General features: G+C 33.1%; 1 protein-coding gene across 1 annotated transcript in view; it reads left to right on the top strand.

The window, feature by feature from the left end:
* Positions 1-4,205: 4,205 nt before the first annotated feature.
* The window catches only part of LOC106623287 (serine-rich adhesin for platelets), a 56,582-nt gene continuing 44,403 nt past the window's right edge, over positions 4,206-16,384 (top strand). The window contains exon 1 of the mRNA XM_036356883.2: positions 4,206-6,062. The gene's annotated coding sequence lies outside the window, so the exon portion shown is untranslated. The remainder of the gene's footprint in view (positions 6,063-16,384) is intronic.

The raw sequence follows: 16,384 nt of genomic DNA, 5'->3' as shown, positions 1-16,384 counted from the left end.
CCGGCTTATTCCTCAGTGAATATATATATTTGCTTGTGGTGAGTGCTGATTTGCAAACGAAAGACTTACGACACGAACTCGATATCTAAATTTGTGCTAAATGATACTGATATGTGCTGACACGTGCGTGTGTAGATGTGCCTGTCGTATAAGCTACTTTAGTTATAAAACAATATTAATATTCGCGAGTGATTCTTTATAAAAAGTCATAATTTACAATAAACTGGTATGGCTGGTGATGTCCAATAGTAAGTTACTATCCGGTTTCTTTCTTTTGGTCGAACCACTCAAAAAGACAAACTAAGATGCTTTAAACTGTGGTTAATTATTGTATACAAGTCGCAGATTCACCGTAGCATTGTTGTAAGCCATAATAGGTTAATTTGGGTACTGGAGAGCGCCTAACTACTTGAAACTGTTAACAAGCTAAGTACTAATATTATATTATTTATATGTCTAAACTAAACTCCCAGTATCAAAGATATATATAGATAAGATCCGATCGCCCGGATTGATATTTGATATTTGTTCCGACTGACAAAAAAAAACTATATTTTAACATTTTAAGACAAATCTTTACCATCGCCTTAAAAATAGGTTTCTGAGCTAATAAAAGCTTGCCAACGCTTAATTATTTTTCTATACAATTGTTATACTTGTAAGCCTTGCTTAAGATAGCCGTCAGTGCCTAGTGCGCATTTTTTTTTGTTTGGTTTCAGCTTATTTTTGTAGCACCATACGCTACGTCAGATTCGACGTCATATTCGTAAACCCACATATCGTCACCAGTAATGATGCGTTTTACAAAGATAGGGTCCCCAGCTACATTGCCAAGCATCTCTGTTGCGACCTCTTCTTTAAATCGTTTTTGCTAAAGATTCAGGTCTTGTATGTGCCAATTTCATAATCATAATCCTCCTACTTAACATTCAAAGTGACCAGGTTTTTCGATACAAGTCTAGCATTGACACGTTTCCTAACCAAAATATTTACTAAAATAATTTGTGTTGTTTCATAAGAGATGTTGAGATCCTTTGCTATCTTTCTGACGTCAACACGAAAAAAAGGTTGTGCCAATCTGGGAATTGTTTTTTATCGATTCAGTTTTTGCTTGCAATTTAAATGAACGAAGTTTGATCAGATGATAAGTTATTACATTTTTATGTGTTTCTGAATGACAACGTACTATTAAATAATACCTGCTAGATGTTCGTTTGGGCATCTCTTCTAGTTTGTGGTCTTAAATTTGCTATTATCCGTTAAAAGGTAAAATTAAACATTTGACTTCAACGCCAAATGACTTATATAATTTATGTTAAGCTTTGATCGTCAAATGTACGCTTTACCCGTGTTACAGGCTTACTGGATAAACAACTTGTCATATATTTTATATCAAAATATATTATTTTACTATCAAGTATACAATCTACTATGCTATATACTGGATACTTAGTGAAACTCTTTGCTATCAAACGTGTATTATCCAAAGTAAAGATCGTCAGGGAAACGTTTTCTTAACAAATACTAATGTTCTTGTGAGAGCAGTGCAAAATTATATATACGCTGGAAATATAAATGATTATATCAGAGGTCAGCTGTAAAGAATTTTATATATGTCTAAAGACGTAAATGTTCATTGGGGTCAAATGTACATAATGTAAAGGAAAATTCCAGACCTATTGAAGAATTTATTATATTAGCAGTGTCGAATTGTTGCTGTGTGGCACACCAAGTGCGAAAGCCCATCAACTGTATCAATTGTTTTAGAAATACACAGTCAAGTTTTTTGCGCGATCTACGACGGCGCTGAAAATAGTTTCTCCGCTGCTGCAATGATTCCGGCTTTAGCCGTGGAGTAAACCTAAAACACAAATTCTCTATTAGAAGATATTTTGCATAAAATAATAAAGGCCGAAAATAATTCAAAAATTGACAAAATAGCGGCGTTTAAAAAACTTAGAATTTTACCCAAAATTTTGATCGTTGGTATTGTTTGGACAACTAATACAGAATATGCAAAAAATAATAATAATCGGGTCATTTGTCTCCGATAATCACGCATATTTGAAAAATGTAGTTTTAAGAAAAATATGTTTAAATACATTTACAGTATTGAAGCCTATAACTCAAAAAGTATTTGAAATATTGTTTTAAAATTTTAGTATCTAATTTTGAAGGTATAATTTATTTCACGTTAGGTGCACCCCTTAAGGATTTTCCAGACCATGTGGGAGTTTCGGCTACTAATGTGGGTGCTTTTTTGTATCTTACCTTAAGGCATTAATACTACTTGACTAATTGTTTGATATTATGGTACAATAAATCTGTTTTGAACGAATACTTCTGACTCACATTAAGAAAGCCAAATACGTGACTCGTGAGGAGCTAAAATAATCAAAAAATATCAAAGGGAAGAGGAAATTAACCAAGATAAAATAATTTGAATTTGTATTTAATTTAAGTCATATTTTAAAATAGAGTTTTAAAATTTTCAAATAAGCATTAGGTGTTTGGAAGAGCTTTCCAGCAAGAGTTCGGTTCGTCTTAAATTTAGTCGCTAAGACTCGAGTTGCCAAAGAATACAAAAATTAAAACTAACAAATACATTACAAGCTATATTCGAACATAAGAAAGCTGTGGTGAACATTTTTGTGAGGTTTTTAATTTAAACATGTTGGAATAGCTTTACCAACTGGCGTCAAATATAAAATTGAAAGCAACAGAACATAACAAAAGCTGTATCAAATCTATGTAATTAAAGAAAGTCATCGGGAAAGTATTTGCGACTCTTTAATTTCCATAAGGGTTGGAACAGAGTTGCCGCATCTCAAAAAAGAAAAAAACAATTTCTACCAATTGTATACATATATAAAGTCTGGCTATTGAAACTGCTGAATGAGTTACTACATAAACAGTTATAGAAATATTTATATGACTCACATCAGTTTTGACCAAACCTGAAATTCAAATTATATTGAAACTTTTTTGATAGCTTATCAACTCCAATGTGAACCTTTTTATCACTTACTGCTCCAATCAGCTGAGTTGAGGCTCTCTTAAAAACCAACAAAGAGCCAAAGAGCACTAAATAAATGCATAAGAGTTTTGTGCGCTAAGAGAACTTCGCAAAAAATAGAAATATAAAATTTTAAAGCTGAGATTGCGCCACGCCGAAGCAAAAGCAAATAAACTAAACGCGGCTTAAACAAGCAATTACAGAACGAAAACAAGAAAATTATAAATAGCATGGCAACAAAAAAGAGTGAGAGTGATTTTTCACATGCCACAACAACAACAACAACGGTGTTGAGGGTGACGGGAAGTCATAAAGTGGTCAAAGTGGTCATAGAAAATACAAGTATTTGACGGTTTGTACATTTATACAAATATAATATATATATATGTGTGTGTGTGTGCAGGTGATCCAAACATTTGTGTTTATGTGCACATGCGTGTGTGCGCACATGTGTGTGATGTGTAAGTGGCCGATTCAAGTGAACTTGAAGCCGCGTTTGGGCTTGAGCACAAGAAGTGCTATTAGAGCGGTCGCAATAAGATGGCTAATAAAACAGCAACAACAAACACAACAACAATAAGTAGTATTCAAATCACAACAACACAAATGCAATGAGCGCATATCGATCTGTGGAGAGCACTCAATGCAGCAACAGCTCAAAGTGGGCGAGTGAATGCAGCAGCAGCAGCAACAGAGCAACAATAACGGCAACAGCAACCGTTGCTGAGGCCAACTTTTGCGATATTCGCCGAGTTTATTGCAAGTGCCAACTTTACACTCTGTTTGGTTTTCGCGAATGCGCTGTGCTAATGTGCGTACGCTTGTAGTTTTGTTGTAGTGTTGCTATATTTCTGTTGTTATGCGAGTTTTGCTCTGTATTTTGATATGGTTCAGCGCTGTGGCGCTCCTCTCAGCTTTTATGAGCGCGATTTCTGCTCGCGCTGCTAGTTTGCCATTTATCGTGTACCTTTGCCTTAGCCTTTGTTGGCTGTTGTCTTCTGAGACTTGGTCTTGGTCTTGAGCACACATTCTGCAGATTACAATGTGACTGGTCTAACTGGCAAACATTCACACACGCGCAGACACACACACATACAAATATGGAAATTTACGCCAAGTTTTGCTATCAGTTTCAGTTTTAGTTTCTGCCTCAGATCATTTTAGTAATTCAGTTAAATGCGGACGCTGAAGCGATTCGGACGCAGAACTTGACTTGAACGGCAAGCATAAAAACGTTTCGCAGCGACGACAGCAGAAGCAGTGCATGTGAGCAACAGCAACAACAGCAGCAGCAGCAGCCGCAGTGACAGTGACTAGACTAAAAAGACGGTTGTGCTCGTAATAAACAAAAATAGCAACAACAACAAAAGCATAGCTCGTTCGACTGCTCTAAACGAATTAACGAATTCGCAGAATTTTGGCGTTTTTCTTGTCAATTTTCGGTGTTGAGAATTTTCGTTTGTAATTTTTTCGTAACAAAGCATTTTTTCATGTATTTTTGATTTACAAGCAGTCTGCTTTTGCTGCTTAACGTTGTGACAAAACGTGCGCGTTAAGAAAAAATTATTAAAACAAATTGCAAAAAAAAAAAGCAAAAGTAAAAGTCAATGCAATCAGCGACAAACGAGTTAAGCAAGCATTGGGAACAATTTAAAAAATATATATAAATTGTTAATTGCTAAACGTGCATTTGTAGGTGTGTAGCGAGTGTGTGCGAAAAAAGTTCAAAGTGCTGACAAAGTAAACACACAGCTGAAAACCGATTTAAGGACATTCTAAACCAACTACAACAAAAAAGGCCGCGACCTGCTAAATAAAGCAGATATTTTAAATAAATATTCGAACCAGTCAGTTAGATTCAGTTTTCAGAGTGTGTGCCGCAAGCCTTTTTAATATAGCAAATAACAGCAGAATAGGAATAATTAAAATATCTATATTTTTCACAAAAAATTTCACAAATTTGAAATTAATTAAAAACGCGCTGCAGCTTGTAACAGAACAAAAAATACAACAAAAAGTAGTAAGCGTTCGTCATAATTCGCACACTTGGTCAAGTGAACGGCAAGGAATTTATGGGCAGCGCAAGCAAACATAATTAAGCACAAATAAGACAAAAAAAAAACAACAAATTTTACAAAACAAAATAACACACGCAAAGCACAAAAAGCTGCTTAAAACTCAAATCAGTCAGTTAGTTAGTTAATCACTCAATCAGTCAGTAGACTCTAGCATTCAGAGCAGCGATAAAAAGCCACTAAACTTGTACAATACATTGCGCAAACACATTGCAGCCATACTTTTGCCAAACAATTACACATTTTAAAGTGCTTAAACACAACAACGACAACAACAACAATATTTAAAAAATAAAACTCAAAAAGCGGTATTTTCAAAAACATTTGCATTAAATATAAAATAATAATAAAACACCAAGACGCGAAACAACGAAATTGTGCCAAAAACAACAACAACAACAGCAACAATTTAACCGTATAACGTTGTAAATTGTGTGCAAAATCGCACAGCGCATCCGCGATACTCAGCTGCCTTGTACGCTAACAGAATTTCGAATGCGACTCCAAGTGCTTTATGTGTGACACACTGCGAAATCCGCAAATAAACAAATCACAACAAGACGTATATTGCGAAAAAACGACAAAAAACAACAACAATAAAAAACGTACTAAATTCGTCTTAAAAGTCGCGTTGAAACATCTTCAGTTGGTGGCGACTTTCCACATAAAAATTTTCTCGCCAAATAAATAAGCCACCGTCTTGGCACTAACTGCATTTTGAAAACCACAAACAACGGCGCTGCACAAAAAAGAACAGCAGCAACAAAAAACAACAGCGAAAAACAAACAAAAAATTAAATTGTAAAAAACCGAAAAATACAAAATAAAAATAAGTAAAAACACATAAACCAAGCAAAAGCATCTTCGTTGGAATTTCAAATACAATAAATTTGGGATTAACCAGCTGCATTAATCGGCAACGGCGGCGTCAACGGAAATCGCTGGTTCAATGTTGCGTCTGCATTTTGTTGGTAAGTGGTGCTGTTTGTTGTTGTTGGTAAAAATTGCGAAATCACCAAATTTAAATTTAAGCGTAGCCATCTCATTGCATTTGGAGAATCATCTCGCATTTATACTTAAAGTAATTTTGAACATTTCAATTCATTAAAGACTTTTGTACTGCACGCCCCACAAGCCCCAAACCGCGATGATGCTGCAAAAGTCAGTTTCAATTTCTTTGTGCTTTTATGTTGTTATTGTTAATTTTTTATTTATTTTTATGGCAACAAGATGTATTAAATACGCTAATATCGCATGTACTATAAAAAGTATAAAAAATGATAGCGTAAATATTAGTTTGAAATTATCGACGCGACCGTTGCGACGCGGACAGCTTTGCGTTGCTGCACAGTAACCGATTGGCCACACTCACTGGTTTCATGGGTTTGTTTGTGTTGCTGGTCTTACAGCTGCTGGCTTATTGTTGCCACACCACTTTTGTGGCACTGTGTGTTGGACGGCTGATATTAGCTGGTAAAAATCGTTCTTTTGGTATTAATATTAATTCGAGAAAAAATGTTTTTTCTAAAAAAATGCATACATTTTTTCAAAATTAGGAAAATCTTATTTTAAATCGCATATGCACATATAAATGGTATTCTACTTCATAAAATGTTTGAACACTTGCAGTGTACTCTTTGAAATAATTTGATTCTAGAGCCAACTAACGCTATAATACTATAATCTCTTGCATACAAAAATCGGACAATAAATTTTAATTTAACTAATAACTTGATAGCAGCGCCATAAGACTCTCTTATGGTAGCCTTTATTTGGAATTTTTGTTTTTCAAATATATATAAATCGTTTATGGCAGGCATTTCGTATTTCAAACCAAAAGAAAATTTTCTGTCCCATTTCAAACATCTAAAAAACTAATCAGATGATGAGCTGGTGTAATAGGTGTTTCAGAAATCCGCTTAATAAAGTTATGCAATTTATTACTTGATTTAATTAAGTGAGCGTCTGAATTGCCTATAACAATGATGTTTGCGACAAAGATAGTGTCATTTTACTTTTCCTATTTTTTAGCTTCAACATTTTAAATGAAAAGAATGGAAAAAGTTAAAATATACCAAGTTTTAATCCAAAATATGCAAAATTTGCAAAAACAACAAAATCTTGTTGTGAACTGAATAAAATCTCGAATTAACGTCGAATGTCAAAATACCTTTTCGCGAAACTAGTGTTTCTGAAATTATTCAGAACATCGTGTCGCCTTCACTCTGGCCCTGATCATTATTTTGGAAACAATAGACTTATGGACTTTTAAAAAGTAATTTACGCAGAATGAAATTGAATAAATTTGTTTTATAAAACACGTTCTTATATTCACGCTTAGTCTTTAAACTAAAATTGAAAAATTATTTAAGGGTTAAGCCGGTCTAGAGCCCTTAAAAAGCCTTAACTTTGCGATTTATTGTACTAGAGATTTGTGTTTGACTTTATTTCTCTTCTTTACTATATAATTGTAATTGTGTGTATAAAAAATGTTGATATTGACATTTTAATGCCAAATGGCGGCTGCTAGGCCTTTTTGAAGAAGGCCTTTCGGGTGACGGTGGTTATAGCGAGTAATACTTTCTGAAATAAAATAAAAAAATGATATTTAATCGATAATAATAAAGTTCTGCTCGTCTGGTTTTTGCTTTACATAAAACAATTTGAGTTTCACGATACTAACAAATGAATAGTGTATTTAGGATCGTGTATTTCAAGCAAATAAATCGGTTATTTGAAAACTTAAGGCTGTCATAACTTTTTAACTACGTTAATTTTGATCAGATTGAATGGGGAGAGGAAAGAAAAATCGTTAAATTTTAAAGCAAAGTATTTTGCACTACAACAAAAAAATTTTTTTTATGTTAATGTATATATTTTTGAATAATATACAAGTATAATACATATATTTTAATTCGGATAAAAATTTCTTTTGAAATTATTTCAGCACAAGTTCATTATAATAAAACCAAGTATTTGGGATTCATTATTTTATTATTAAACACGCTGTTTTGTATTAAAAATTAATTTTTAATTTTTCAATCTGATATTTAGGACTAGAAATATGAAGTTTCTTTTTTAGTAATCATTTTGGATTATAGATAATGTTATGAGTTAGTGTTTTTGAAAATTTGTTGTTTAAGGGTAAAGAGACATGAAATTTAGGTATTTTTTAAAGTGTCGTATAAAAAGGCAATCAATATTTTAACATTTCATTTTGTTATCAGTTATTTATTTGTGTTACAAAAGTACAGAAAAAAAAATTTAAAAATTTAAAAAACTGGGAGCTGATGAAGTGCGGTGTTTCAAAAATTGTCACGTGAGTACACGCATTATTTCAACCTTCTTAGTCATCTGAAATGAAAAAAAAAATTATATATCTGCAATGATGTCGCAATTGTATGAACTAGCGATAAGCAAAAATTTTTTTTTGACAAAATGGCGACTGTTTGAGAGAGGTCGATAAAGGAGATTCTCTGAAAATTTTAAGTAAGGTTTAGTAGAACTCGAGAAATGAGGGTAGGAGATGGTATTGAAAAGTCTGGTCTGAAATTCTACACTAGAATATCTCCTTAAATTTTCTATTTATCATAATAAATCGATGAGACTTTTTCAGAATTCTTGGACTTCTAAATATGAGATATTAAAAAGTTTGAAATATTTTGGTATTAAAGTTTGCTAGTTTGAAGTAAAGTAATTTGAAATGTAAATTCATATAGGAAGAAAAATTGCAAAAATTCATACCAATTCAAACTCACAAACTAATCCAGAACCACTGTAGTCGTGTCATAGTGGCATCAGCTGGCCTTCTCCACTTCAAACTATTGCCATTCCTGCACGTTGCTTTGTGTTGCAGCGCTCTTACCACGACTGCTGTGGTACCAACACAAATACCAGTGAATGTAAATATAAATAAGCAAGCACATATTATTATATACAGTTTATCAAAAAAATGTATGCTTATATTAATGTATGAATATACATATCTCTGTGTGATTATGCGGCATTGGAACAAAAGAAATGTCATTGTAAAAACAGCGAATTTCGAACACGCCAGATTTGAACCCGAAAAGAGTAAAACCGAAAACCGCAAGCTGAGCAGCTCAAACGCTTAAAACAAGAGCGCATAAAACACATAAAACGGTAAAACAGAGCAAATGTGCTATGCAAACAAAAGACTTAAGACACAAACGCGACGCTGTCGATGTGAATGTGAATGCATGCTGGCATATATACAGTTATGCACACATAAACACACACAAATGCACTTACATGCACACACATAGACGCTTATACATATATATAAATTTTTAACCGTAGTGCTTGTATAAGCTCAGTGATATATGTGCGCGTTTGTATGCAACTCAAGGTCATGGATGAAAGTACAAGCAAATCAAACAGATTTATGGATTTCGAGTGCTCACAAGTGTCGATTTCGACGCATTGCCACAGTGGGCAACATAAATAGATGCAAAAATTTAGTTTGTTACATATCTATGTTATTTACATATACCTTTTCTGGTATATTCGTAAAAATTTGAAAAAAAAACATTCCAATTTGTGGCTGCAAATTAAGCTCACATACATGTGAGTTCAAACACTTGCGTGTGTGCACGCTCGCCTACTAAGTATGTTAGTGGAGTAGTGTGCGATAGGAAGTGCCCGAGCGCATGATTGGCAGGCGTGTATGGCATGAAAAATGAAATGAAACACAAATTCGTAGTTAACGAAAACAATAACGCCCAATAAAACCAAAATATATACATACATATACATATACGTATATATTAGTTATGCAGTGTAAAGTTTTGCAGGCGATTTTTGTTGTTCTAGTTTTTAGTTAGCAACAAAAAATGCTTATCAATGGCAATAATGTGGACGAAGCTTGCTGAAAATGCAAACTATTGAGTATATATGCATGTAGATATGCATAATATTATATATGTAAATATGTAAGTATTGTGCTTAGAAGCGTTGAAAAGATACAATATTTATATCTTTGAATGTGTGTGTGTGTGTGTGTGGCAGCAAATTTCAGCTAATAATATGTTAAGTTTCAATTGCTTTGGTCTTTTATCGCCTGGCGTTTAGACGCGCTAGTAGGAGCAGCGTCGAGCAGCGCTGGTGTTATGTTAGCCATTGTGTGTGCGCGGTTAGTGCATGATAGCCAATTACTATACACTGTTTGTTGTTATTATGGCTGTTGAGTGTGTTGCGCGCATGCGGTCGAGGCAAATCAAAAACTAATCACTTACAGCTACGCTACGTTACTAATAAATACGTATGTATGTATGTATGGATAATTATATAAATATATGCGAGCGTGTCAGCTTGATCTTATAAGTTTATATTACACACACACACACACACACGCATACATGTATTTATAAATATCTTCACGTGCACACAAACACATGGAAAATACTCTGCAACTGCACTGCGCTTATAATACACGCTCATAAATATATATTTATACATACATACATACAATATAATATACGTATATTTCTACTGTAGTTATTGGCATTTTAGCTATGTGTGCTACAACAACATTCGCTTTGCAGCGCTGCTACTAACGTTGACTGTTACTGCTGCTGTGCTTGCTTTGTTTTAGCTGTTGCCGCCGCCACTCGCTGGCTGGTATTGTTGACTAGCAAGTATGTGTATACTTGCCGCATATACATTTCATTACATATTAGTATGTATGCATGTGTATGCCTGTAGCTACAATTTCATAAATGTACAGGCAATAGTGAACTGCAACAGCATTATGTTGAAACATGTAATGCAATGCCGACAAGCGAGTTTGTTTGCGTCTGTAATAGACAGAACTTTTAATGGAGAATATTATTTCATGGTGCAAATTAATAAAATATACATATTTGTCTTTCGATATGTATATTTGTAAATACGTGCGTAAAAAATATATATTTTTTTTTAGATTGTTAACTATTAGTATACAAATTTGTTGTGAAGGTTTAAGATAACAGAAACTGATTTCAATAATATTTTTAGCGTTTCGATTGTTTTGTTTTAATATTTATAAATTGTGATAAAATGAAAGTTTTAATTATTAAAAAATTGTGCTAGTTTTGTGCTTAAACTCCATCAATCAGTTGGTTTTAATTATAAACATTTCTCCTTTATTTTGAATGTTTTTTGCAGCCATATTTTGTGTCATATCTTCGTAAATATTATATCTATTGTATGTATATGCAGAAAAAAAGACAAAAACATAAAAGTTCGAAATATTGTGAACGTATACCATTGCCAAGGTTGTTCAATACATTAAAAATTCACAAGTTTGTAAAAAAGAAATTGATTGATTTATGTTTTGAAGTATATAGGTATAAGCATTATGAACAGTGAAGTATATCGAATGTAAATAATTTACTTATAATTAAAATTTATATTCCTATTATGTATAGCTACTAACACGAGTATAGCCGCCGCTAGGTAAACGAAATTCGCATTATGCCTGTTAACTGGCTACTGATCGTAAGCAATTTAGTAGCCTGTCATCATTGTCATTTTATTATTCTGTATTACTACCATCCTTATTATTATTGTATACAGAAATGTGCAATGCTGGAACCTGTGTTGTTTTTATTTAGACTACTATTAGTTTAAAAAATAACGAATTTTAAAATTATAGACGAGCGTTGATAATTTTTGAAAGCAAAAATAAGTCATAGTGGGATGAAACTGTTGGAAAAGAAAGACGAAAAAATACAAGTAAAAGGTAATGTATAATTTACATGCGATTTGTGGTCGGGAAGAGGTAGCGGAGAGAAGTAGTTGACTTTTAAAGGTTAAAAACGGATTATCTTGATTTCCGGCAAAACTACGCGCCCTATGGTAAAATGTTATGTGGAAAAGTTGTTGGTCATGAAAAAAATTTCAACTTTTGTACTTACACATTTTTAACATAACCTAAAAAATTATGTGAAAAATAATAAATCAAGTGTTTGGTTATTTATTTTTATATTTAACAAAAAATTATTTTCCTTCACGTAATGTTAAATTAACTTTTTTATGTCACAAATATGCTGTTATTTGTTTGATTTAAAATATTTATTTTTTCACTTATTTTGATTTAATATGGGAAAAATACTAAAATACTCAAAGGCAAAGTATTGCATTTAGAAAAGTCGGTAGGCCTTTTTTGTTTGAAATATATACTTTCTGATAGTATTAAATATATATACATTACTGTAATAACTTTTCTTAAAAAATTTCAAATATGCCCTACTAAACGATTCAAAGCTGTCTTTTATCATTATTTATTCATTTCTTATCATTTTTTTGATTTCTATATAAAACACCTCCCAAGAAAAGTATTCTCTAAAATTGACAATATAAAATTGATGTTATTAAATTGATCTCAGATTCGGTTTTTATGTTATCTGGTCCGTCCAAGATAACAAATTTGGTTTTTCGGATTTTATTTTATCCTACATTTACCGATGCAAAGCAATCAAAAAATAAACTTTATGATTTTATATTTTTTCTTGAATATACAGCACTATTCTGGTATCACCTCAACTAAAATGTTAAGCTTGTTGATATGAGGTAATTGTTGGCATTCCGCGGAGGGAAATTGGGTATATTATTTACCGGTACATTTCCATTAAGCGGTTAGATGTAGTCAAAGACATGAAAAAAAAAACAATTTAACAAAATTATTTTGTTTGCTAGTAAATTATTTGTTTAGAAATTATTTTCTTATAAATATAAATTTTATGTAAATTCTGCCTACACCTAGCCCGTTAACTGTTTATTTGTGCTCATTGGCTACGCGAGATTCTTCGCTATATTTTCTTGCATTCAGTCTTTTAAATATTTGCTTACCAACTTTTCTGTCCAAAGATTTTCTTCAATAATTTAACAAAAATTTTCCGCTTGACTATGAAACTTGTTTTGATTGCCACAAACAAGATGTGCATATCTACATAAATTCTGCTTATATTATTTCGATTTGTACGAACAATAATAAAAACAATGCACAGAGCGATTGGCAATAAATGTATGTAAAGTAATTAAATGTTGCAGCCGAAGCAAGCGCTTGAGGTGCGCAGCAAACACAAGCGCACACTCTACTACACGAATAAGCACATGGCAATAAACAGACTTTGAAGGTGCATTCCATTGACAAACAGCAACAGACAGAAGCCACTAACAAGTTGTTAAAAAAAAAATACTTCATAAAAATGCAGAAAATTTTTAAAAATAAACGCCAACAATCTCCCTTCTCCAATGGTGAATCGCTGCTTGGAATTGTGGATGTTGCACTTGTGCTGCTTTTTATTGCTTGGCAACAATAAAAGCTCAAGTTTAAAATCATAAAATAAAATACAACCAGCACTTAACACTTCGTTTGCGAAGTAATTAGTTCGGGTTAATACCGAAGCGTAGCAATGAAAAGCCGAAAATTAATGAAGTCAACTACTTATTCGGCTATTTCAATAATAAATGAATAACTACACGTAGCTACTTATGAAAATTAGACTAATCAAAATGCGAGTATTAAACGCCCAAGTGCAATAAACTCCACGAATTTCATTCAAACCAAATGGCCACAAATCATACAAAGGTGCAAATGAAAAAAATGCCTACAAAATATTTGTGTTAAAGGTATTTATGCTAAAAAAAAGCGGTGCTATTAAAAAATTCGTCAACTAAATGCCATCAAACTATTTGTATTGCCCGCATAAGTCACCACAATTAGAGGCCAAACAAATGTCAGCGCACAAACGAGATACCTACCTGGTATATGCCAGCATGCACATACGCACATGCGAATGCCAACAATAACAACAATAAGCGCGTTATCTTTTGCACGCCGCTATGTGAACTACGTGCGAGTCATGGTTGGCGGTGGTAGCCCGCTATTGTCAAGACGTTGCCTTCTGCACCGGCGCTTGGCTGTCTGTGTGTGTGTGTGTGTGTGAACCAGAAATCGCACGCACTCATTGCCAGCAGGTGAGTTACCGCTGCAACAACACAATGGCTGTTAAAAAAACAGCAAAATCAGCTGACACAGCAGCGAGTGCATTGACAATTTGTCTCTCGTATTTTGCTTTTGTTGCGCGTTACTCATACGCACTGTATGGCCAAGTGCGCTTGCACTCCATTTAACGGCGGTATAGTTGGGCAAAAAGCGCATAAACATTATTGTTTTGGTGCACTTTTTGTTCATTTTTGCATGGAATTGCAATTTTCCGTCTTAATTTGCGAAGTTTTGTAGCTCACGGTATATTTTTTGTTGTTTATGCTTTTGTACCAGTTCATATATTTACCAATGCCCCGCATTGCTTTTATTGAAAATTGAATTCGTTTGTAAGCTGCTGTTCTATTTTATTGCACAATTTTGCCTTTTTTGGTAAATTCTTTGTTGTTTTAATTATATTGTTAGCATATGTTTTTGGTCGCAGAGGTCATTGCGCTAATTTTTCATTCGTATCATGCTTGACTTTTAATCATTGCCATTTTGAGGGCAGTGAGAAAATGTTTCATGAGTTGTTTATGTTAATACCTATATATTGAAAAATTGGAATGTGGTTTATGAATAATGAGAACATTTTAATTGGCTTCATTTTAGGCGTCAATTTAGTAAGCAATAAAGTAAATTTTTGGTTCCTGCAGTTCTGTGTAGTGCTTAATAATGCCATCTTAAGTGTTATAATTATATTAATTTATAAATATGTTTCACTGTAGTTTAGGGTTATCTAGTGCCCAAATTTCGTAAATGGTTGGCCACATTTGCTTTTGATTAAATACATACATGTATCGAGATTTTACTGGCATTCAGAACATTTTTATTATATTCGTTTGAGATTTATCCTTTTGTCCCTTTGTCCCGATACTACCTTCCAAGCAACTTTTCGAAGCATAAATAGCGGAATGTCATCTTCACAATTACTGGAGATGATTAAACTTTGACACAAAAATTATTAATTACTTTACTTTTATTTAGCTGAATATAAACACATATGTAACAGATTACAGTTGGTACTCTTGAAGTTAATTAGTCTTTTGTGGTAGGCAATTACCACGATTTTTCTCTTTCTCAAAAGTAATATGTCTTGATCAATAAATTGTGGAGTCATATGACCGAATTATTCTAAACTGTAGCGTCTTCTCGCGAAATGAATTCGTGCGTACCATGGAGCACTGGATACACAATTAATATACGAGTGCATAACTAGTAAGGAAAGACTTAGAATTGAGTTAAATAAAATATTATATATTCAAATATAAAGAGTCTGAAATGTTCACGATGCTTCTATACATACCAGAAATACATTATTTTTGCATTGAATTTAAGATTTTACTTAGCATAGTCAGAACATTTCGATTTTTATGAAATGTGCACCGTTTGTTATAATGCCAATCCCTTCGTCCCGATTGGCAAAAAACTGGGACAGTCGATTTTCACAAGTTTATTTTGAAGCGAATTTTTCACCAGCAAAGTTATTGGCTAAAGAAGTTAGCAATCACTATATACCAGGTACAAACTGTAATGAAAGATACATAAGACTATCTAGATAAGCACCAGATCTTCTGAAGAGTTTCTATCGATATATGTAGCCTGCACGGGCCCCTGCCAATCTCACCAAACACATATCAAAACTTTCCTGAGCGTTAAATTTGGCTTAGCCCCCATTTGCACCGACCAAGACCGTTTTCGCTAGAAATTTCACCACTTTTCATCACCAGCAACAATCTGATTCAGAATTGGATCGATTTTGTTGTGATTCAGCAATGATTCTCATATATAGATTTAGTCCGTGAGGTTTTTATGTGTTAACACTTCTGACACCCATATACTTGTATGGAGCTTCCGTTTTGTATCCAAAATTATTTAAAAGGGTACAAACTGCACTGTGCATTGTTTATTCCTGAGAAATTAAAATATTACTTAGATGATGATCTGAGTCAACGATTTCTATTGCTTTGTCAATATTATAGACAATTGGTCTTCGAGAGCGTGCATCTTTGTCGTCAAAATTTTCAAAACGTCATCGACTTAACCAAAATCACATATGTTTTCACCTTTAACTGTCAAATATGGCGTATTTTCTTTTTGCTGGTGAATACTAAGTCAAGCAATCGTAAATTGTCTAACAGGTTTTATAGTACGAAATATTATCTTTCTAACATTATATTAGGTATAAGTCTATGATAGGTGTGATATAGATTACTGAAGCCATCTATCGGAAAAATAATGAATATCTTTCTACTAGATCTATATATACTTGTACATACATGGTTACTGCTCTGTTTCTGTGTT

Source organism: Bactrocera oleae, chromosome 2 (genome assembly GCF_042242935.1).
Source record: "Bactrocera oleae isolate idBacOlea1 chromosome 2, idBacOlea1, whole genome shotgun sequence".
NCBI classification, from domain to species: Eukaryota; Metazoa; Arthropoda; class Insecta; order Diptera; family Tephritidae; genus Bactrocera; species Bactrocera oleae.
The sequence above is the reverse complement of the archived record's forward strand: the minus strand, read 5'-3'. Positions and strand labels throughout refer to the sequence as shown.